The 24,341-nt window shown below is 41.5% G+C and overlaps 1 long non-coding RNA gene across 1 annotated transcript in view; it reads left to right on the top strand.

The window, feature by feature from the left end:
- Nucleotides 1-24,341, top strand: part of LOC135973566 (uncharacterized) — a 63,168-nt gene that overhangs the window by 35,357 nt on the left and 3,470 nt on the right. The window contains exon 2 of the long non-coding RNA XR_010590472.1: nt 17,854-17,935. This is a non-coding gene — a long non-coding RNA (uncharacterized LOC135973566). The remainder of the gene's footprint in view (nt 1-17,853; nt 17,936-24,341) is intronic.

The raw sequence follows: 24,341 nt of genomic DNA, 5'->3' as shown, positions 1-24,341 counted from the left end.
CAGCAATAAGACCACAACACACACTCAGTCCCAAATTACTCCAAAACTGCCCTTAAGTATCCAGCCCTCTCGTGGATAGAGCAGAGAAATAATAACGTTTATTGCTTCTAGAAAGAGACCAAACCACATCACAGCTTATTAACTTAACTTAGGTAAATACACCCTTTCTTTTAAACACAGTACTGACTTGGCTTATGGTAAAAATGAAATAAATTCTTTAACAAAATATACATGGGATTAAGTGAGTTCAAGTATAAGGAACGAAGATAGAAAAAGTTAGAGGTAAAACAAATCAAGTTTCTAAAAGTCTAAAACTTAATTTAGAAAGGTACACTCTTTGGATAAGCAGGTTTCTCTTCTATATTTAGTTCCCGGAGACTTCAACCTCTGTCCCCTGGGTTGAAGGACCCATTCTTCTCCACTCACAAGAGCTCTAGTCCCTTGTATTGGTCTAGTGATGGATGTCAAAGATGGCTTCTGGCTTTGCTTGTATTTTTTAAAGTCCAGTGAACTTGTTTCAAGAGACAGGACGGGCTGTGGGCTTTCCCATCCCTCAGCTGATTTCTATGTAAAAGGGACCTCCATTGTTTCTGATCCCGCCCCCCCCCCCTCCATGCTTAATTTCTACAGAAGACAGCCAGAGAGCTGTGAAATTGCCTCCAGTCTCGGCAGACTGTACAACCTAAAATCAATGAGTATCCATAATTCCTTACATTGTGTTTAATATACATTTCAGAATGGTGTTAGCTTTTAGAAAATGCCTGTTTATGCACTTTTATAGTACAGTAATATTGTATACAGCCAATTGATTCAATAGTTTCACTTGAAATTCAGACCCCCCCCCCCCACACACTTGTCCTTATAGACCAGGAAATCTTTCATCATATTCTTTGAAAAGTAAAACCCAGACCAAGCTTCTCTCTCCTGTTGGGTGTAGACCCCATGCTGTCTTCCTACACTTGTTAGTGTGAGGTTTGTCTCCTCCCCTTGTTAGCTTGCTGGACGCATTTATGTGACATGTAAATACATTCTCATGGTCTTTCAAAGTACTTTGGAAGTAACTCCGAGGTGGGGAAAACACATTTCTTTGTTCAGGGCAGACCTATTTACTAACCCGCGGCATGCCTGGTTTAAACACACTTTAGTAACTCTCTATACACGTCACACCCATACATCATGGAAGAACATTTAATGATCAGTGAGTTATTTATCAAATGATACCTCTCAAGGCCTATTTTGTACAAAGATTATTAGACTAGTGTGTAGGATTTGAATACATGGGTGCTCAATATCACATTAAGGTTATAAACTCCCAACTGTAGCAGCCATGAAGGGGTTAATGTATGGAACTGTTACTTCCCCAGCTGTGACTAAATGGCTGAATAGCAACATCTGAGGTAAAAAGCTGCAGTTCAAACAGAGTGGGGTGACTGCCAGAGAGGCTGGAGACTATTTAAGGAGGTTCCTCAATAGCAGTTGGTCAAGGAGCCACCCAAGGAATGAATTCAGAGGTCTGCCCTACGGAGTGAGGTAAAACTGCTGGCTAATTGCCAAAAAGGATATTTCTTTCCCTCCTACCCTACCAGATGGAAAAGAGGAGAAGGCCAGACTTTGGAGGCCTGGGTTGTCAGGCCTTGGAGAGACTACTATTCAGGGTGAAGGAACAGCCAGCAGAGAGTCAATAACATTGTAAATAAGGGGTGAAGGAATGAGCCCTTCGGTATTCCTTCCTCTCAGTGGTTTTCAGTTTGTTTTGGCTGCAGATCTCTCTGAAACCTGGAGTTCTGGGTGTCTTTTGCCTCTGAGAGGGTTTCTCTTCTTTCAGCAAGCTTGTATCAAGTGCATTCAGTACCCACTCAGCTTGGCTTTTACAACCCTGACAGCTCCTAGCACCTCTCCTCTTTCTCACTCTCAGGGAGTGTGGCTACTTTTTTTGGTTTGGGGCTTTTTAACATGAATGTTTAACTTTAAAAAAATTTTTTTTTTTGGTCGACTGGTCAAAGAAGGATGGAGATTTTTATTTTGTTAGCTGCACTACAATCAATGGGATATAAGTACACGGTTAAGTTGCATCCTCAATAGTGACTGATTTAAGCATGTGCTTAAATACTTTTCTGAATTGTGGCCTCTGTTGGCAAGGATAGTTTCCATATTCATGTATAAAATGGAAGTATGTCTTTAAATAAAGAAATATTGTATATACAAGTTAGGCCTCGATCCTGCAGCTGGCTGCCTGCTCAGAGTCAAGGCCTTAATTTATTCTGAATAAATACGTGTTCACATTTGCTTTCATTTGGAAATGCTACAGTAACTAAAAAGCTTATTTGTTCCCATAAATATAAGATGCTTCAACTTCTAACAATCATGGAACACCTAAAAGTATGATTTGTAAATATTTCAAAACTTAAATTGATTTCAAGGATACAGTATTTTGAAGGTGTTAGTTTTATTTCTATTGTGGACTGGCTATTCTGATGTAATGGTCCAATCTAACTTCTGTTGAAGTCAAGGGGAATTGGATTGGGCCCTAAATTAGCAATAGCATCTTTATGAAAATATCCAGTGTACAAAATGTTATACTTTGAATGCACCCTACATTTGATTTCACTGGACTGTAAGAAGTATTAAAATAGACCATTTTGAGACCAACTAGTTTACAATGCTCATCTTTCATTCAAGGCACAGTTAAATAAGAGGCTTCTCAGAGCAGTAATTAATGAAAATAAGCACTGTAGGCTTTATATAAAGCAAGGTCCACAATAAAACTGGAAGGAGAATGCAGTTGTAATAGATCTTGAGAGTGCTAGTTAATTATAATTGACTGTTAGTTCTGTCACTCATATCCTTCTACTGAGTTGTAACAAAAATGAGTGAGTCAATTATTTCTATCCCCTTTCACAGAAAATGAGGACAGAAATTGTACTTATAGGGGCAGTCTGCCTTCCTGTTTAAAATATTACCCTCCTTCGATAATCAACTATACTCTGCTCTTGGGTTAAGCAATTTCTTTTTGTGCTACGAATTTGTTTGGAATTGATCTGTTGAAAAGTACCAATATATTAAACAAGTGTGGGGAATATAGTTGAACCAATAAATGTATAGCAAATTAAACTGGGAACATTGCCATGGGAAACCAGTTCTGCATTAGTTACAGTATGACAAGAATAATTTAGCACCATTTACTTAGTGATGTACAATAACTTATGTTGTGATTAAATTGTAAGATTTCCTCAACTTATGCTTTTATTAAAATTAACTTTCTCTAGCAACTCAGACATTGCAGTAGGTCATGAAATGCAGTGAAGTTTCACTTGAGTCAATTACTCTTTACATTCACACCAGTCAATTCTTGGAATTCCCCGTTACTATGGGGGCTACATACCAATGTTCTGAAATTGTGTGGTGATTGTGTAATTCTGATTATCTGCTGGGAGAGTGAAACCAGTTCCCACTTACAGTACCTAAATATCATGCATGTTGGGTTTAGGGCTTTTAATAGTCTTCCTGGTAGGAATGTAAGGGCTTGTCTAAGCAGAGACGCTCTAGGAATATTAAAGTGGATGAGTTAAATTACATTAAACCCTTATGTGGACACTTATTAAGAATGAAAGTGGTCTTAATTTGGTTTGGTTTAATTCACATATTTACATGTTACTAGACTAGTGGGTCTGTACACAGAGCCATGGTACTTTAGCTTTACATACTGCTTGTTACCTGTTCATTAATACTATTATCTCTTCTGACACCAACAGAGGTGGCATGTGTCTATGGCTGGCCTTCCAGTGGAGGAGAAATCTAAGTGTCACTTGTTTTATTTACACTAGTCCTGAAATGAGCTGGTCAAACGGTATCCCTTCTTCCAAGAATCTCTTCCTAACCCCAATGCCCACTCCCAGAGAATATCTGCCTCCAGAACTTACTCTAATCAGAGCCCAAGATAGAGGGCAAATTCTCCTGCTGCTAGTCTAGCTTCTTCTCTCCTAAAGTTCCCTTTACACCAAAACCTTGCATTGCCGAAAGCTAACACAGCAAATCTTCCCAAGACCCAAAATTTTCTTGCACATTAAGAAAAGCTTGGAAGACTGTAACAGTGCCACTGGGTGATGCCTGCCATAATAGTAATAAATTGATAATCTTCATAAACTTTAGAAAATTGCATTATCTTGGTATAAACCGGAGTCCAATATTTTCAGAGAAGTTCTTTCTATTCCAGTATAGTAACATGAAATAAGGCCAGATCACTGTTTGTTTTGTATTTGGATAAATATTTGTAAAATCCGCTATCTCTTGTCAATATGGGAAATTTTTTTTTAATAAATGCTCTTTTCACTAATTCAGTAGGAAAAATGTTTGAATTCTGTAAACACTGCTTTAACTTGTATAAAATTGGCATCTAGAAAATAATGAAACAAAGTGGTCTCAGAGCTGTCTAATAGTTCTTGTTTTGATGCATTATCTAAGACATGACATCACAAATAGACACCGTGCTAAGAGATTGCTGGAAATTTCCAGCAAAGTATTTCTCCACTAATTAGCTCCCAAGAGGTGAGAGAGTTTTGTTCTGGCTTCAGCTCTGAACAGAGGGAGGCAGCTTTGCTTTCCCTTTCCATTGATATTCAAGGAGTGTATTGTTTAAAATCAGAAACCATAGCTGATAGCCTTAAATGATTAATATGCTATTTATAGGATACAATGTATTCTGAAGAAAATCAGCACACTTGAGCCATCCTTTCAAGGCTTTATTAAGCCAAATTACATTGTATGATAGTGTTGGGTTTAAGGCTTTAAAGCATCAAAACAATTCAGCATTAGGAGGATAGTCCCATGAAGCTGTTGTCGTGTGTTAATACAAGTGCAATCTGTTCTCCTCCTATCCCAGAATGTCAATGTTAGTGTGCAGATTCACTTGCAGGGATACATTAAGTTTTTAATTTAAATCTCAAGTATGCAAATATATATAGAACAGAGAAAAAATGTGAAGTGCTGTAGCTCTTCAGGCAGTGGGCTAGATCCTCCCTAAATGGACTTCGGTGGAGCTGACCTGACTTGCATCAGCTGAGTATCTATCCCAGTATTGATGCAGCAATAGTGGTGATGCACTAGAAGCTAGAAAATACAGAAATAATATAAAAAGAAGAACAGGAGTACTTGTGGCACCTTAGAGATTAACAAATTTATTAGAGCATAAGCTTTCGTGGACTACAGCCCACTTCATATGCATCCGAAGAAGTGGGCTGTAGTCCACGAAAGCTTATGCTCTAATAAATTTGTTAGTCTCTAAGGTGCCACAAGTACTCCTGTTCTTCTTTTTGCGGATACAGACTAACACGGCTGCTACTCTGAAACCAGAAATAATATAGTTGACAAAAGTTCACAGGCTAGGGAAACTTGGAAACCTGGCCAGAAAATGATTCATTTTATGAAACATTTTGAGGGTTTGAAATGTTTCATTTTAATGCAGAATGAAAATGAAACCTTTCAAAACTTTTTGCAAAAAACATGAGAATAGTCATTAGCTCAGTGGTTAGGGCATTCACTTGGAATACAGGCTCCCCAAATGATTTTCCCCAACAACCAGGCTATTGGCTATTTTTGGGTGGGTCCAGCTCTGATTCATTTCCACAGAACACTTCTGTTTCAACAGGGGAAAACAACCTTACACATGTTTTGACCAGCTCTAATGCTCACTAAGATAGTATCTGAGTAGTAAATAAACTTCCATTAGCCTAGCAGGACTTAATGCATGGTCTGTAGCATCCTAAATCCAGCACTGACAGTCATGCTGTTTTAAGATTCCAGAATTCACCTATTAACTCAAATTAGGTCTGACAAATATTTCATTTAATGATTGGAAATGGCTACCTGTCGATCTCCTGTATGTGTGTTGAATGAGGATGGAAGGGTGTTTTCTTTAACTTGTCACATTCATCCTTCCTGGATAGCCTCAAGTTTTCCCAAGTAATAAATAAATGAGATTGCAGCCTGTTTGGCTACATAGCCTTGGAAAGGGAAAACATGGGACTTGTGGCCAGGCCTGTTTATGGCTCTTGTTTTTAGCTACTTTCTGCAATGCTACTGCCTAAGTTTTACTCTCCTGACTTGGGCTTCTGAGGAGAGGCAGAATCTCTGTTTAATCTAGCTATAGATGTGTAACCTAAAACATAGCTCTCCAACCCACCTATGGCTATAGTTGCAGAGCAATGGCTAGAGACAGTGGGCAATGCTCTTGTTATCTCTAGCTGCAGGGGTTTGCAAGCAGTCCCCAAAGAACCATAGAAAGAACCCCCTAGTCAGGGAGCAAGAGGCTGGGGACAGAGCTGGCTAGCCTGGGAGCAAAGGGCAGCCTTTTTACCCCCCTTCTCTCATTAAGGAACAGCTAGAACTAGGGGCAAGCTGCTCATCCAGAGCACCCCCCAGCTGATGGCAGGGTGCAGCCATATCCTTCTCTTTCCCCAGAGCAAGCAGCAGCCAGCATGAGTGGCTGGTGACCCAATTGCAATCCTTCACTCAGTCAAGGATAAGGAGTAGCCAGAGTTACCTGGACATCATAGCAGTTCTCTCTGCAACCTGATCCTGGCTAGCTCAGGTATGTTCCTAAAATCTAGTTCTTTGCTGCAGCCTTCTTAGTATTAAATTCTGGTAGTCATGCCATGTGTCACTGATGTAAGGTAATGAACATACACCAACTATTCAGATTAGATATTAAATTTGCTTAAAGTCTCCACATTTCTGAACCTTCAGCCTTAATGGGGATGGCTGTGGTTAACTTGAGGTTTCCCTTTTTAAAACAGGCAGCAGCCAGTACGTGGGACCTTTATCCTTTCAATTAGTCTGCTGTTCAAATTGATAAATTTCATCTCATCAAGGATTTCTTTAGCTGTTTGGCAACCAGTCTTCAGGAACACAGTGAAGGGCTATCATTAATGATCATGGAGGATAGAGAGAAACTTTATGCATTGGTTGGTGGAAAAGAAGGGCCACAGGATAAACACTGGGTAACTTAAGTTTCTAAACATAAGCAGCTGTGTGTGAAAATGCTAGCCAATACCATTTCCCCCCCATGTGAGCCCTTGGGGTGAGCTTCCGCTGACCTTAGCGCTACCTACCTCTGGCTCTATATTAAACAAATGTCTCCAAACAAGCTAAGCTACTGAGTACTGCTGTTGTGATGGCTGCCATCCTGACTAACTCACTGAAGACTGAACCAGGGACCTCTGGAACAAAATGAATGAGACTAAACAGTTTGAGCTCAAGAGACAGGCTCTCTAGTTGTGACCTGTAACCTACTCTCATCCTCTGTGGATCGGGCACAGAGGACATGTAAAGCACACTAATCAGTGGATTATACAATCCTACCATAATATGCTAGTTTCCTTGGAAGCACTTTCTCATTATCTTCACCTGTGGACTAAACTGCTGGTAAACTGAAGTCCTTTGGAACTGAATGTTCTCAGTTCTGGTTAGGAAAACCAGGGCATGATGTTAATAGTTGCAACAGTTTCTTAGCTATCAGATTACTGTGTGTAGCAATGAGAACACCAGCACTCAGTCTTTCTTTACAAAATTCATCAAGTTTTCAGTAATACTTTAGAACGTTGGTGAATTTTCTTTAAGCGCTTTTTCAAAAGGAAAAAAAAATTAATATCAAATTATAGTACAGATTCTTCATTCATAGGAATATCTGAATCTGTGTATCCCGGATCAAACAGGAATGCTAAGGAGATTATAAAGGACTTTTATAGAATATTCATATGTTGATAGATGGAAGGAAGACTTCCAATTTTTGTTTTTAAAATGGCTGGCTGGCTGAGAGGGGGACCAAGATGCAGTTTAAAAAAAAAACCCTAACCCTGCATAAATGATGCATCAAGTACTTGGGCCTTGAATGTTTGCTTAGGAATGGTTCAGAGAACAAAAGGGAGTGGAAAGGAGAGAAGGTGGTCTGTTTTGTATCTGACTGGACCTTGTACGTACATATAAAATTTTTCTAATCTGATTTTATGAACATTCTAGTTTAAATTACATTAAACCTCAGTTAATTTTTAGTTACTGATTAAAATGGACTAATAGATGAATTCTTTAATGATGCGTTATTGTCTTAATGGAATCATTCAACTTACTAATTCTAAAATTGCTTTTTTAAGGGAAAAAAAAAGTCCACTTTTTTTTTTTCTTGACTTCTTCCAGGGGAGATTAGTAGAACTTGCTATCATAGTTTTATGACTGAATTTTGTTGCCAAAGATCCTTTGAGATGCAAAACAGAAGTAAGACAGAGGCTGCTACACAATATTAGAATTCCTGGTTAAACAAAAAGTGGATATTTTCTACCAACAGATATCACTGATAAAATAAATTATTTTTGAGCTCCACTTCTGCAATGGGATCCAAATGAAGGATCAAGATCTTTGATTGTGTTAGTACTAGGTGGTACTTGCATTATTTGAAAATGATTTCAGATATTGACCATATAATGCACATTATTCACCTTTTTATATAAAAGACATTCAGCCAAGGCCTCTAGATTATCAAAAGGAGAACTTCAAAATATTTCTTTTGCATAAGCTTAAAAAAACTAAAATGCTTATCAAACGTTTGAAGTCTGGAAAGCTAAGCTGGAAATCTCTTGACAACATGCCCCTATGCACTTGGGTATCGATTCAATATCCACAGTATCTTACATGGCATCAGTCACTGAAGTATCTAGGTACCAAGCTAGAAGTCGGTAACTATGAGACAGCATTTTCAAAAAAATCAAATCTCAAATGTTTGTGCGTTTTATGGGAGTGGCCCACCTAGCCCTACTGCTGATGTCTCCAAACTCAGCACAAAACCTGAACACTGAAAACTCTGTTCAAGTTTTAAGAAGGAGGTTTAATATTTCCACAGATCCTGTGGGATATTAGACAAGGCCTCACTTCTTTGCCTTAAATTCTATGAATAGGGACAGAAGGGGGAACCATTGTGATTATCTAGTCCAGCGGTTCTCAAATTGTGGGTTGGGACCACAAAGTGGTCCCACGACCCTATTTTAATGGGGTCACTAGGGCTGGTTGAGACTTGCTGGGGCCCGGGGCTGAAGCTCAAGCCACACCACCCATGGCCGAAGCCAAAGCCTAAGCCTTTCATCCCATTTCTATTAGCCCAGTTGTCAGACCTCCGGATCTTGTATGACACTCTGGTTCTCCTCTGTATTGGCTATACCTCTCAACTTTTTCATCCACAAATTTTATTAGCAAACTCTCACTTTGTGCCAAGGTTATGAATGAAAACATTAAAGAAGATAGGTCCCAAGATTGATCCCCGAGGTACTCCACTAGTAACCTTCCTCCAGCCTGACAGTTCACCTTTCGTATGACCTATTGTAGTCTCCCCTTAACCAGTTTCTTATCCACCTTTCAATTCTCATATTAATCTCCATCTTCAATTTAACTAGTTTCCCATGTGGAACTGTATCAAATGCCTTACTGAAATCCAGGTAGATTAGATCTGGATTTCTTTTGTCTAAAAATAGTTATCTTCTCAAAGAAAGATCAGGTTGGTCTGGCATGATCTACCTTTTGTAAAACCGTGTTATATTTTATCTCCCCCCCTCACCCCCACCCTCCGTGCTCCTATTTTTTTTCCTTGTGTGGGTGGTGGTTTTTGTTTTTGTTTTAAATTCTATGGCTATAGAACCTTTTACTATTGGTTTTTATTTCCTTTGCAAGGTCCAACTTGACTTGATTTTTGGCAGTTCTCACTCTTTGACCTCCAAGAGGTAGCTTTCCTTGCTGGTTCTTCCCATCTTCCGTTTATTGTACCCTTTCTGCCTTCTGTTGATAACATGTTTGGATGCTTGCTCATCCAGTTTTGGTCTGCAACCCTTCCCTGTGATTTTTTTTTTTTTCCCTGTTGGTTGGGATGCAAGTTTCAGAGTTTCTGCAACTTTGACTTAAAGTAATTCCAAGCTGCCTCCACATTCAGATCCTTGAGTTCTTCAGTCCAGTCCACTTCCCTAACTAATTCCTGTTACTCTTTAAAGTTTGCCTTTTTGGAAATCAAGGACCCCAACTGCAGACTGAGATAAAGCAGAGAAACCGCCCACCAGTACAGAAGGGGGTAAAGAGAACCAGATAGCTCCTCTCTGTTATACCTGCAGCCAATGCCAGTCTGTGAGGGGAGAGAACCTGGCTCAGTTCAGGGCTGACTGGTACAGAAGCAGAAGCTAGCTATAGGCAGCGTCACTAGCCTGCCAGCCAAGGTAGCCACCAGGAAGTTAGCACCATCTCCCTGGCTAAAGGTGATTGAGGAAGAGATTTAGGAGACCCAGCCTAAGAGGTATCCAGGTGAACAAAGCATAGAGACCTTGTGGTTTTTTACACCACCACCAGACTTACAGCTGCCCCACTTACAGCTGAGGGACTGGGACTGCAGCAGGACACCACCCAAAGTCCACAAGGGGGTGCTACTAGAGACAGGCCACCACAGCAACTTGAACTAGAGGGGCCATGCCCCAAAAATGAAAGGTAATGATGGGAAATAGCTTGGGGCAGTGGCTGTAGACTCCCTGCTGGAAAGTCCCCTACTCAGGGGTTGACTGTCACAGGGCCCTGGGCTGGGAGCTCAGTGGAGTGGGAGGACTTAAAAAATGATGCACCTTAACCACTTGGGGTCAAAGTCAAGCTCTCCAACCACTAGGCTGCGTAGCCCTCTAAGCCCCCTTGAACAGACATTTATGGAATTAGTTCATGATCATGAACCAAGGTTGTCCCCTACAACTAGCTCTTCTATAAGGTCCTCACTACTTACCAATACTAAATCTATAATAGCTTTGCCTCTTGTCGGTTTGGTGACTATTTGGTGAGGAAATCTATCCACTATCACATCCAGGAAAATGTCCTCCAATGTATATGTGGGAAATGTCTCTCCCATAATCTCTCAATTCTCAGTAGTATTTATTTCATTAAAAATATTAGAGATCTCTAGCCATTGCCAAACTGGATCCTGGAGGACCATAGCAGATGCCAAGCACTATCCCAGTGGAACACGTGTTAGCTTTCTTCCCCAAACATTCTGTTTATCCATTCCATCACTTCTAATTTCTTTACAGTTTACCTCATCGTTAATATACAATGCTATTCCACTACCTTTACTTCTCTTTTCTGAACAGCACATACCCCTCAAAACTTGTACTTCAGGTGTGACTACTATTGCATTATGTTTCTTATCCCTATAATATCTGGTTTCACTTCCTGCACCAGTAGTTCTAGTTCTTCCATTTTGTTACAGAGGCTCCTTGCATTGTTATACAGACCTCTTAATTGTTTATGCTTGGCTCTGACCAGCTTCCTCGTCTATTAGGTACGGTAATTCTACTGCTAGTATTTCCTGCCTGACTGTTACTGCCAATACCAATCTTTCTTCTTGATGTCTATTCTCCTTCCCTGTGTTCCAATCCTTTTTCCATTGCTGTATTCTCTTACTTGATTTTCTTGCTGCTCAATGTTTACAATAAGGCCTGGAGATTACTAGAGCATCTCCCAACTATTCCCCCCTAGTTCTTTTAATCAGTTGTCAACCTCCATCTCTGAAGTCTATTTCCCTCCCTATTCAGGTGGAGTCCATCCCATGAGAACAGTCCTCTGTCTGTGAGTGTCTCCCAGTGGTCAGACATCCCAAAGTCCTCCTTATAGCACCACTGTCTATGCCGCAATCAGAGGTGTGATTATAGCATGTGTAGATATACCCAAGCTAGATTTCATCTAGGTACAGTTGCTCAAATAATAATAGCAATGAAGCCATGGCAACAGGGGTACATATTTGAGAAGCCAGCCTATGCTGCTGCCTATGCTGCAACGGTTTCACTGTATTGTTTGAACTAGCTAGGTCAAATCTAATTTGGGTATGACTACATGTGCTGCAGTCACATCTGATTGCTACAGGTTCCTGTCGGAGTGTGTCTACACTGCAGAGACTGGCCTTTTTCTCCCCACCACCCCCTATAAAAGCTAGGCTAGGGTACAGTAGCAATAGTACAGTGACTTCCAATTTCTTCTAATTTATTGAAAGAACCTCCAAAAAGTGTTAAGCAAAAATCTCACAAAGCAAGTTAAATTCAAACCATGCTGAAGGTAGCATACAATCTGAATTAAACGTAACACAAGCAGGGATGAAATAGACAAGTTTGAGTGTGGAGGGAAAGACCAGGTGAATATAAGGGGATGGATGTGGTTGATCAATAAGGCGTGTATTTTTGTCTCTGTAGCGGGGCGGCCTGGCTTCCAGGCGCCCCAGGAAGCGATGAGCCAGAAAAGCCGCCAGAGTGGGCGGAGCCACCGCGGCCTGTCCCCGCCCCCCGGAAGTCAAGGGGCGGGACAGGAAGTATAAAGGCCAGGCCCCAGCGCTCAGTAGCTGGCCGGCAGCGGGAGAGGACAGACGCTGGTGCCCGAGCTCCCACGGACCTGAGCCTGCCGAGAGCCCGGTATCCTGAGGAGGACTGGCCGAGCCTGCCGAGAGCCCGGTATCCTGGGGAGCGGTCTGAGCTTCCCCCTGCCGAGGGCCCAGAGGGAGCGACAGACCTACCTGGTGCTTGGGGCCCGGAGGAGCCTATGATCTGCGACCCAGCAGACGAAACTCAGGAGGAGCAGGTACCCATGGAGGAGGAGATGGGAAGTGGCCCGGGGATAGCAGACCCCGAACCCATGTCAGTGTGTTGCGGTCAGGATCCCCACTGACTGCGCGGCAGAAGGACTGCTGCGGATAGGGCCCCGGGCTGGAACACAGTGGAGTGGGTGGGCCTGTGTTCCCCCCCCCTGCCACCCCACGCTGGGTGGCAGTCTCTTCTCCTCCTCCTCCTCCTCCTTGTCCAAGGGGCCTGGGCCCCTGACAGACTATCTGTTGGCTGCCCCGCCCTGACCTAGGGCCTGGGCTAACCCAAACTGACCCAGCCCCTGCTACAAGGCCTGGGCCACTGACTGACTATTGGTGTGCTGCCCCGCCCTGACCCAGGGCCGGAGCTGCTAATTGTGTGCTCAGTCCCTGCATAAGGGCCTGAGCTCTGAACTCAATTGTGTGCTCAGTCCCTGCATAAGGGCCTGAGCTCTGAACTGCTAATTGTGTGCTCAGTCCCTGCATAAGGGCCTGAGCTCTGAACTGCTAATTGTGTGCTCAGTCCCTGCATAAGGGCCTGAGCTCTGAACTGCTAAGTGTGTGCTTAGCCCCTACCCAAAGGTCGGGGCCCTAACTGTTATTTGCTTTGTAGCGGGGCGGCCTGACTTTCAGGCGCCCCAGGAAGGGACGAGCCCCACCCCGGAACTACTACAGTCTCCCTTTGCTTTGCAAAGGAAACTTTGTAGAAATGAATCTCTCTAATTTGGTGAGTCAATTGGCTTTCTCGTCAAATTTTCTGTCAAAACTGTTTTTCAATGGAAAATTGGGTTTTTGATTAACATAATTTTTCATGAAGTGCATCTGCTTTCAGCAGAAACTTCTATTTTTGTCTAAAAACCTTATGCCAGAAAACAAAACTTCTGTTTTTGTTCAAAATATTTTGGATTTGAAAATGCTGCCACAGTGCCTTATGGGAGTTATAGGTTAGTTATCTCATGTCCCTGTAATCCTCCTTGGCCCGGGCTCTATGACTGGACTTGCATCTCCCATGAGGCACCATGGCCAGGGACTCCCATATTGCAATCTTCTGCTCTCCAGTAGGGGAGACCATGGTGCATCACGACAGATGTAGTCTGACCCAGAAGCCCAACCCTTAGAGGAGAATGGGAACTTGAGGCATCTGAATTACAGCTCCTATGAGGCATTGTGTGGCAGGATTTTAAATTCCTTTTTTTCCCTCCCCAAGGGGGAAAACACACTTTTGACTTGCTCTAGTTAGCATGGGGAAGGGGAAAGGCACAAACTCTACTACTTTCATGTTAGTTAATTGTTGTTCTGCAATCTGCTCCAGTCATCAGTGAAATGGCCTACACTCTATACTGTGTCACTCATCTGTATATGCTTTTTTTAAGTTGTTGTTGTTGTTGTTTTAAAAGCTTTCTGATGTATTATGTTAGGCAAATTATGCCCATATAATTTTATAAATAAAATTTCATTTGGCCCAAATTATGATGTTCATTCCTCCAAATCAGTCGAAAATCCATAGACTTCAACAGTTAGTGTGGGTTCACACTGGTTTTATAGGGAAGAATTTGGCTTCCTTTTGAAAAAGGTCTTGGCTTGAACAATATGAAATTACGGAGGGGTAACCGTGTTAGTCTGTTTCAGCAAAAACAATGAGGAGTCTTGTGGCACCTTAAAGACTAACAAATTTATTAGATCATAAGTTTTCATGGGCTATGGCCCACTTCTTTAGATGTATGGAGTGAGCATCTTTCAAAGACTCACATTCATTTATCACAGTGGTAAGCTCCCAGCATGTGTGGAGATCTTTGACATCAACTGCCCCCCGCCCTTTGCAAACAATTTTCAACATTGCTAAAAGTAACCCCCCAGATAAACTGTGTGTATCTTCAATTTTTGCCTTGTAATGGCTATACCTGAAACCAAAAGCAGTAATTCAGCACATGTAGCACCTTAAATTCTTAGGAGATGTGACACAAGACATTTCTGGCCTGAAACGATAAGCTCGTATTAAATTGTGCCTCACTAAGCATATGTTATTGAAAGTCTCTGTACTGCGTATGTAATAGTGACTAAAACCAGCCTACTTATGACTGAGGAAAAGGAGCTATTTATAAATTCAGTTTGTGATGGGATGGTATAGTCATTATAGTATGAGGCTTGAAGCAAAATTAATGTAGCACTTAAACAAGAAGCTATTTTAGATAAACATATGCACACACAAAAGATGCATAACATTTTGCCTGAGCCTAGAGCCCTTAAAACGCTTTCTTTCCAAGGTCCCTTACATTCTATCTTGCTGCAAGAAAAATAATTGTATGCCAATCTAAATGGGCAAGTGCAGGAGCCATAAATTATGGCCACTCGATTATAGCTGTTGGGATGCATCAACTAAGATAAGTGATGTGCACCGTAGGCTGTCATATAGCCAATAGAAAAACAGCAAAAAATAATCAAACGGTATTAGCTTCAAGCAAAACAGGCTTACTCAGCTTTACGGGGGGCTGCGCACTCCGGCAGATCAAAGCAAGTTCAATATAACGTGATTTCACCTATAACACAATAAGATTTTTTGGCTCCCAAGGACAGCATTATATTGGGGGAGAGGTGTATTTATTTTCCTATGCCAATATAGTTGATATAGACAGGTTTCTAAATGCACACAGTTAGGAACCATATATATATTTTTCAGGGCAGGAGTACTTTCTGAATGTTTATCCATTCTGTATATACTACACCTGGGGGAATTCTGCGCCTCTGTGCATGCACAGAATTTATGTCCCCTGCAGCTTTCTTTGCTTCCCTGCAGAAAAATGACTTTATGGGGAATGCAAAGGGAAGCACAAGAGTGGTCATGTGACCCTCCCCAGCAGTATATTTTGGGCAGCCGGCAGAGATAAGTCACTGTGGGGCAGGAGGTGGGACTGATGGCTTCTAGCCTGGTGCTGAGCTCAGCTGCTAGTCCCAGCTGGGCTGTGAAGGACGGGACTTCCTCTTCCCTTGCAGGGCATCTGGGGTTGGGTCAGATCCACCCCCATATTTCTCCCCCAGCTGAAGGAAGCTCTGCAACCCCCACCCCCACTTACTGCACCTATCACTCCTTAGCTTCAGGGGGAGGGATCCCTGTACTGGGAGCTGCTCCCCCATCCACCCAACCCCTGTGCATTCAGACCTCTTCATACCCAGACACTCCTGCCAAGCCTCACCCCCCCCCATCAGAATCCCCCCACCCCACCCCCGATGAGCCCCACTCTCCCTGCACCTGGACTACCCCCATGAGCCACCCACACCTGGATCCCCACCCCACCAAGCCCCAACCAGCTGCATCTGGTCCTCCCACTGAGCCCACCCATACTCCCCCTCCAAGCTCTATTCCCCCCCACACCCAGTTCAGGATTGGGTATGTAACATTCCCAAAACATCTTGTAACTGTGAGATCTGCAGAATCAAAGGGTCTGCAATGGGGATTTTGGGCGGGGTGGGGGGAGTTAGACTTGCAGATGGTCCCTTGGGATGAACTCTAAGCAGACAAATTGTATAAAAACAAACAGTTATTTGTGTATACATTTAACCTAATGTGTACAAAGTCTATTATAGAACTTCACACTTATTCCTCAGATTAAATATATCATAAAATACTTTAAATTAAATATAATTTCATGTCTCTCTCCAACTTCTTTCTCAATCCTCTTTCATCCATTTATAGTCTCTCAGCTATTGCATTTCCCCACGTAATCATAGATTTCAGTCACTTCCAAACCCTGTCATGCTTTTTCACCTGCCTGCTGAGGGAGCTGCATGGATTGTGAAATTGACTTGTTAAAACTTTAAATTCTGTTTCTCTCTGGCTCTGGGGACTTCTGTGTTCCTTCAGCGCTGCTCAGAGTGAGAAACAAGCAGACTAGAGATGCGCACTTTAATGATGCAGTACTTGTCTGGTCTACTTGTTCCTGTTGTGAGTGTGGAAGACCTAGAGGACTTTCAAGGTCAGAAGAGGGATTGGGTTGTTGTGGGGAGTGGAAGTAGAAATGGATAACTCTAAGTGTTGCAGTAAAGGGAATATTTTGGGATCTAGGACTATAAGAGGGAAAGATGGAACATTCACAGGGCTGGGTGGAATGAATGTTGGAGGGAATGAGAGGCACAGCATAGGGTGGGAATGACTCATGGTTTACAAGATGCTACTCTGGGTAAAAGAATGAAAATAGGGAAACTGGAAATGTGATGCCAATTAACAGCTAAAATAAAACTACCTCAAAATGAATGGGGAAAAAATACTAAATGCAAGGGAATACAGACACCCTGGGGGGGAAATGTACAAGAGAAAGATGGAGTTTGAAACAAACAGGAACATAAAACTTTCCATGGGAAATTATTGAGGAGATACAGATAAGGAAAGGCTAGATAAATGAGAAAACAGAGCAATTGTAATTCTAATACACTTGATAAAAGTAGACTCATGTTATAAACCTGGGACAAAGTGGAAATGGTGAATATTTTCCACATTTTTGTCCTTGAGCAGAATTTCAACATTCTCCCTTTTTTTTCTTAGTGCCTTCACCTTCTGTCCAGCAGACAGAATATTTGCTAACCTACATCCTGTTTCAATATGGCTTAAATGTTCAGAAGGCTGCTGGTCATAATGTAAGCAATAGAGTTCTTCAGGTATTAAAATGAGCTTGCCCAAGAAGCAATTGTAAACATGAACTTCTTGGTGTGTGTGTGTATGTATGTGTGCGTTGTAATAGTCATTCTCTCTGATTCTTGTATTGGCTCTGTTCAGTGTACAAGTCAAAGCAAGATTGTTCGAAATGCAAACTGCTCTGAAAATAAAATTTGCTTTCTGCTTCATACATCATTACCAACAATAAAGATTCCAGGACCAGAAGTGAGCTGGCAATTTTATTGATTTATGAGGCAGAATGGAATACAGCTTGCTCTTCTTCAGCTTCCTGGCTCTGCGGTGAGAATAATAAAAACATGTTTTTATCAGGAAAATAAGTAGATATGGTTTAGAAGATTAGCCAGGGAGGGATATGCAGCAACCAGTGCCCTTCTCTGTCCACTCTGACCTGAGTCAATAAGGAAAAGAGGTAAGCAATTTTTCCATTCTGATTTTACACTCCGGTAAGAACACAGCCCTCAAAGGAAATGTGCTTACAGCTTATAATTTAGAAAATTTACCTTTATCAGAGGTGGAGATAAACCACAGAGAAATTATTTTGCTTTGCCCCCCAAAGGAGTCTTTGGAACAGGAGCAGTAAACGGGAGTTTTATGAAGGAGTTCTCCAGGTGAAGAAGGAGCACTATGTGACCCTTAGGGTGAGTTTGTTTTGTGTGCTTGAATTTTATAGTATGGTCAGTTTAGTAGGCTGTTCTCTGAGCCAGGTGGCCTGCGAGGCTAGGCTGATAGCTTACTAACTAGCCTCCTGCCTACTATCCTTTGATCCCTTGACAAAGGGGTGGGGCCAACTTAGGGAGAACAGGAGTTTAAAAAGTCTCCTCCTAAGCAACAAGAGGACCTAGTGAATAGGGAAGTTGAGAGGGAATGCAAGAGACATATACACCTAATAAAATACTCTAAACTTAAACCAATAGCTTCCCCCCCCCCACATACCAAACAAACAAAAAAACCCTGCAAGAGTAAAAATGCAGGTAGAAGTCCAGCAATGGAATGGGGACTATCCAGTCTATTGCACTGAATGCTGTATGTATGATTACCTGCCTCATGAATAAGTGGCAAATCTGTACATTCAGTGCAAGGAACCCATGGCCATCAGACAGAGTATGGGCTATTGAGACCAAAATGACTGAACTGGAGAAGCTAAGGGAGACAGAGGTACACTGAGAAGACTTTCAGGGACACAGCTAAGCAGTCCCACCCCCGTCTGATAGCCTCTGTGCTGTCGAGGATGATGAAAGTTTTGGGGAAGACCACCATCAAGCTGGAGTGAAGGAAAACATAGCTGGGACCCTCCTTCCAGATGATGTCATGGTATCTTCTCTCACTGAGAGGGATACCTCTCTGGGAGAAGGGACCCAAATTATTAGGATGAGACAGGTAACAGTAATGAGGTTTTGATTATTAGGTAAATAGTTGTTTGTGATGACTGGGAGAACAGCGTGGTGACATCTAGACAAACTTATATGCAGTAATGGGGAGGAGCCAGTGTTTGTGGTACATGTAGGTATTAATGACATAGGGAAAGGTAGGAGAGAGGTCTTGGGGGCAAAATTTAGGCTGTTTGATAAGAGAATAAAATGCTTCCAGTTCTAGGCACAGAGCCAGTTAGACAGGCAGAACTTCAGGGTCTCAATTCATGGATGAGATGATGGGGAACCTTTTATTAGAAACTGGGGAACCTTTTGGAAGAGTAGGCTCCACTTAAACCAGATTGCTGGCATGTAAAATTAATAAATCCTACCCTAAGGGACCTGTCTGTCTGACCAGCATATTCTGCACCTGTTGGCTTTCCCTTAGTCCTTGGTTTAAAAATTCCTGACTTTACTAGAATATAGAGAATCCCCTTTAAAAAAGTATGGGTAGGAGTTGAAGAGAAACAGTTAAATGAAATAGTCCCATTCAGTTACATCATATGAAGCCAGACAACTAAATATTGACACATTTTATAAATGCTTGTACACAAGTGGAAGAAATCTAAATACTGAGATTGGTGAACTTGAATGCCTGGTATTAAACAAGGCTATTGATATAATATGAATTCCAGAAACTTGGTGGAATGATGATAATCAATGGGACATGGCAATACAGAGTACAAATGGTGGGGGACTAGCACTGTGTGAGAGACAGAATAGTCAAATATATTTAAAATTCTAAATGAATCAATCTGTACCCACAAATCTCTAATGATTGAAGTTCCATGTTTGAATAATAGTACAGCAATAGGAATACGCTACTGACCACCTAAACAAGATGGTGACAGTGCCTGTGAAATGCTCAGAGAGATTAGAGAGACTAGAAAACCCAATAATAGGGGATTTCAACTATCCCCATATTGACTGAGAACATGTCACCCCAGGACTGGATGCAGAGATAAAATTTCTAGACTCCATTAATGACTACTTTCTGGGAGCTGGTCCAGCAACTCATATGGCAATTCTTAGTCCTATGTGGAGCCTAGGATCCGCACAAAGAGGGGACTATAGCTGAACCACTTAGTAATAGAGACCATAATGTAATTAAATTTAACATCCTGGTGGGGTGGGGGGGAAATACCAAAGAAACCTACCACAGTAGCATTTAACTTCAAAAGAGGAATTATACAAAAATGAGGAAGATAGTTAAACGGAAATAAAAAGGAATAGTCAGGAGTGAAATGCCTGCAAGCTGCATGGAAACTTCTTAGGGGCTCAAACTATATGAATATTTTTAAAAATTAAAAGTAAATTTTTTTTTAATTAAAAAAAAAATAGAGGATCAAAAAATGGCCCCATAGCTAAACAGCAGAGTAAAAGAGGCTTCCTTAAACAATTGGAAGTGAAAACTTACTGTGGAAAATAGAAAGGAGCATAAACTCTGGCAAGTAAATTTAAAAATATAATTAGGCAGGGCTAAAAAGAATTTGAAGAGCAACTAGCAAAAGAGATGAAAACTAATAGCAATTTTTTTAAGTACATGAGATTGGGAAGTCTGCCAAACAATCAGTGAGGCCACTGGATGATCAAGGCGCTAAAGGAGCATTAAAGGAAGACAAGGCCGTTGTGGTGAAGCTAAATGAACTCTTTGCAATGGTCTTTACTTCAGAGGATGTGAAGGGAGATTCCCACACCTGAGCTATTCTTTTTAGGTGACAAATCTGAGGAACTGTCCCAGATTGAGGTGTCAGTAGAGGTAGTTTTGGAACATTAAACCGTAATAAATAACTAGGACCAGATAGTATTCACCCAAGAGTTCTCAAGGAACTCAAATATAAAATTGCAGAACTACTAACTGAGGTATGTAACCTGTCACTTAAATCCGCCTCTGTACCAAATGACTGGCAGATAGCTAATGTGATGCGCTTTTTTTTTTTTTTTTTTTTTATTTATTTATTTTTTTTTTAAAGGCTCCCTAGGCGATCCTGGCAATTACAGGCCGGCAAGTCTAACTTGAGTACAAGGCAACCTGGTAGAAACTATAGTAAAAAACAGAATTATTAGACACCTAGAGGAACATGATATATTGTAGAAGAGTCAACACTGCTTCTGTAAAGGGAATTCTTTGTGAGTGCCATCAAGCATGAGGGCTAGGGTGATTCAGTTGATAGCGTGCTTGGATTTTCAGGAAGCTCTTGACAAGATCCCTAACCAAAAGCTTATAAGCAAAGTACAGAATCATGGGATAAGAGGGAAGGTCCAGTTAAAAGATAGGAAATGAAGGGTAGGAATAAGTAGTCAGTTTTCACAATAGAAAGTGATAAATAGGGTCCCCTCAAGGATTTGTTCTGGGACCTGTGCTATTCGACATATTTATAAGTGAAGTTGCAAAATTTGTAGAGCACACTAAATTTCTCAAGATAGTTTAAGTTCAAAGTGGACTGATGAGTTACAAGGCGATCTCACAAAATTGGTGATTGGACAACAAAATAGCAGACAAAATTCAGTGTTAAGTGCAAAGTGATGAACATGGGATGATGTTTTCCAAACTATGCATACAAAATCATGGGGTATAAATTAGCTTTTATAACTCAAGAAAGATTTTGCAGTTCTTGTCACGCCATCTCAAAAAACATATATTAAAACTGGAAAAGGTATGAGAAGGGCAACAAAAATGATGATGGGTTTGGAAAAGCTTCCATATGAGGAAAGATTAAAAGACTGGGATTGTTCAGTTTAGAAAAGAGATGACTAAGGGGGGAGGAGATATGTTAGAGGTATATAAAATCATGAATGGTATGGAGACTGTGAATAGAGTGCTATTTACCCCTTCACATAACACAAGAACCAGGGGTCACCCAATGAAATTAATAGGCAGCGGGTTTTAAAACAAATAAAAGGAAGTATTTCTTCACACCAATACACAGTTAACCCATGGAATTTGTTGCCAGCAGATGTCGTCAAGGCCAAAACTATAACTGGGTTCAAAAAAGAACTAGACAAGTTCATAGAAGATGGTCAGGAACGCAACTTCATGCTGTGGGTGTCCCTAAACCACTGATTGTCAGAAACTGGGACTGGACAGCAGGGGATGAATCATTCGATAATTGCCCTGTTCAGTTCATTCTCTCTGAAGTCTCTGAACTAGCAACTGTTCGAAGAAAGGATACTGTGCTAAATGGTCCATTGGTCTGACCCTGTGTAGATGTCCTCATGATGTAAGTCATTGTGCTTTTTAAGGACTTTGAAAAAGCTCCTCTTTAAAAAAACCACACAAAAAACAACAACAAAATTGAAGAAAGTATTCATTTGTGAAGAACAGCATGTATCAAAAGGGCCTAAATGGTGGATGGACACATGGCCAAATGGCTAGGAGATGGAACCCAGGTCTCCTATATACAGAGCCATGTCACTGATTGATTTTTTTTTTTAAATGACCTTGGGAGAGTTGCTTAATTCCTTTTTGCTTTGTGCCTCAGTTTTCTCATTTGTAACATGAGGATAATACTTACCCACTTTTGTGAAGCACTTTGAAATCTACAGATGAAAAGTGCTATGTAAGGATCATTGGGATTTCTCTGGCCCCTTGTTTGTCACTTTGGTGTTGCGAAGGGACCAGAAATTGGCCAATATCTTTAGATAGGGAAATTCCCAACTGATCTGTGGGGCATGGCCAGAGTGCTGTTCTCGGCGAGCAGATGGCCCTTTGGGGCCACTGCTGGCAAAGTGTAAAGCAGTCCCCTTTGGGGCCACTGCTGGCATAATTTTAAAGCTGCCCCTAGCTGCTGTTAGCTACACTGAAGCCAACATAGAGATGGCCAGAGAACTGGGCAGCTGAAATTGGCTCTTGTTTGCATTTGCCCCACTGCACACTAGTATGTGAATTTTAAACGTGTTGGAATCTGAAACTTTTGTTTCTAAATTCTTTGTTCAGGCTCCCTGGCCTCTTCATTTTTTTAAATTATTTTTCATTTTTTTTAAGAACTTTCATCAGCATTGATTCCCCTCTTCTCCTTCCTACACCTATGCTAGCTCATTTCTTTCTATGAGTTCAATTGATAGTGTTAAGTGGTTTGGTGTGGGGTTTTTTGGTTTTTTTTCCCAGCCTTGTTTGTGCCTGTAATTCTGACTTTAACATAGTCCTTTCTTAAATTTTTATCTGTCTTGAGAAAGAACCACTAGTTTTGTTGTTGTTTTTTTTCCCCCTTGACAGTAGATTTTGTCTTTACTTGATTAGATGAGAAAAAGGATCAAGCAACACTATTCCCAATGCTTAAAATAAGGAATAGTTTTCCATTTTTTCCTTAGGAAAACAAAAACTGTCTGGGATTACTTCAGTGCCCTGGAATACTTGATCTTCCGTATCTAGCTGAATACACGCTCTTTAGCTTGTACAAACTGTCAAATTTGTAAACTGGACTGAGTACCCATAGTGTTTTGTTTGCTTTTCTAGCAAAAACACATAGGATTTGTAATAACAGCTAGTTAGTATATTTTGGACAGGCTTTAGCCTTACAGTTTCATGCATATTTTTTTTTTTTTTTTTTTTTTTTTTTTTTTTTGCCACTCAAACACTGATAGAGAACCCACTTCACAAAGCATCTGTAGCTGCTGGCTTTGTTTCAGCAGCATTTCTTCTGGGACTGAGTAGTAACCAGAAGCCTGCTCACCAAGATAACTATTTTGAGTGAGGCTGAGGTAGCCTGTCAGAGACCCATTGGAGCTCATTAAGCCTCAGTTTCAGAATACAGTAATCTTTAAATGTAATAGATCTTAATACAAATATCTATGAGATCTGACATATTAGGATGAATCCTTTCAAGTCAGGGAACCAGCTGGAATATAACGTAGCTAGCTTTTGGCAGTTTTTATATATCTACGCTGCAGGCTTGCTGGGTGTCATGCTTGCACCCATGCTGAGTTAGCCAATTCTGCTTCTGAGAGTCCACGTTGCTGCGCCACACCCCTCACCATACCCCGTATACATGTGTCCATACAGGCACTGCAGTTACGTGTGTCTGGTGCTAGGATTTCTAGGGGCATATCTCAGAATTCTTGGGAACTTTCCAACTGGAGCCGGTCTAGGAATTGGTTCCTAGTGTATTGTGGGGGATCTTGTTTGCCCTCCCTTGGCCCTTTTTTGGAAATGGTTTTAGTCTTCCAGTGTTTCCTACTCTGGAGTCTGCTAATTTCTGTCCATTCTAACCAGGGGGAAAGCCATGGATTTGTTGGGTGAGCTGCTCTTACATGTTGGTGAATAGTTTTTGCAGTGGAGTAGATGTTTGGGGAGACTCAGGATGGCATTTCAGAAACAGAAGGTGGAGGGACTCTGAGGAACGGACGATTGCAATCACTGGGTTTGACGGCTGCTTGAGCCGACATACCTAGATAGATTAAAGCGAGCTAGGGTATGTCTATGTTGCAGTCTTTCCATACGTCTGTCCCTGCTTCACTGCATTACCTCTCCATGTCCACATCCCCTACACTGCAAGAATTTTGGCACACAATGCATCCTTGAATGTGCACTTTCTGGGTGGTGCTTAGAAAAGCCACCGTAACCCATTTTCTCTCCAGTCAAGAAGAAGCCAAGTTTTTGATGAACCCAGAATTGCCTATGCTGTATCCAAACTCC

This window comes from Chrysemys picta, chromosome 9 (assembly GCF_011386835.1).
Source record: "Chrysemys picta bellii isolate R12L10 chromosome 9, ASM1138683v2, whole genome shotgun sequence".
Lineage (NCBI taxonomy): Eukaryota > Metazoa > Chordata > Testudines > Emydidae > Chrysemys > Chrysemys picta.
Note: the sequence above shows the minus strand (reverse complement) of the source record. Positions and strands in the feature narration are given on the sequence as shown.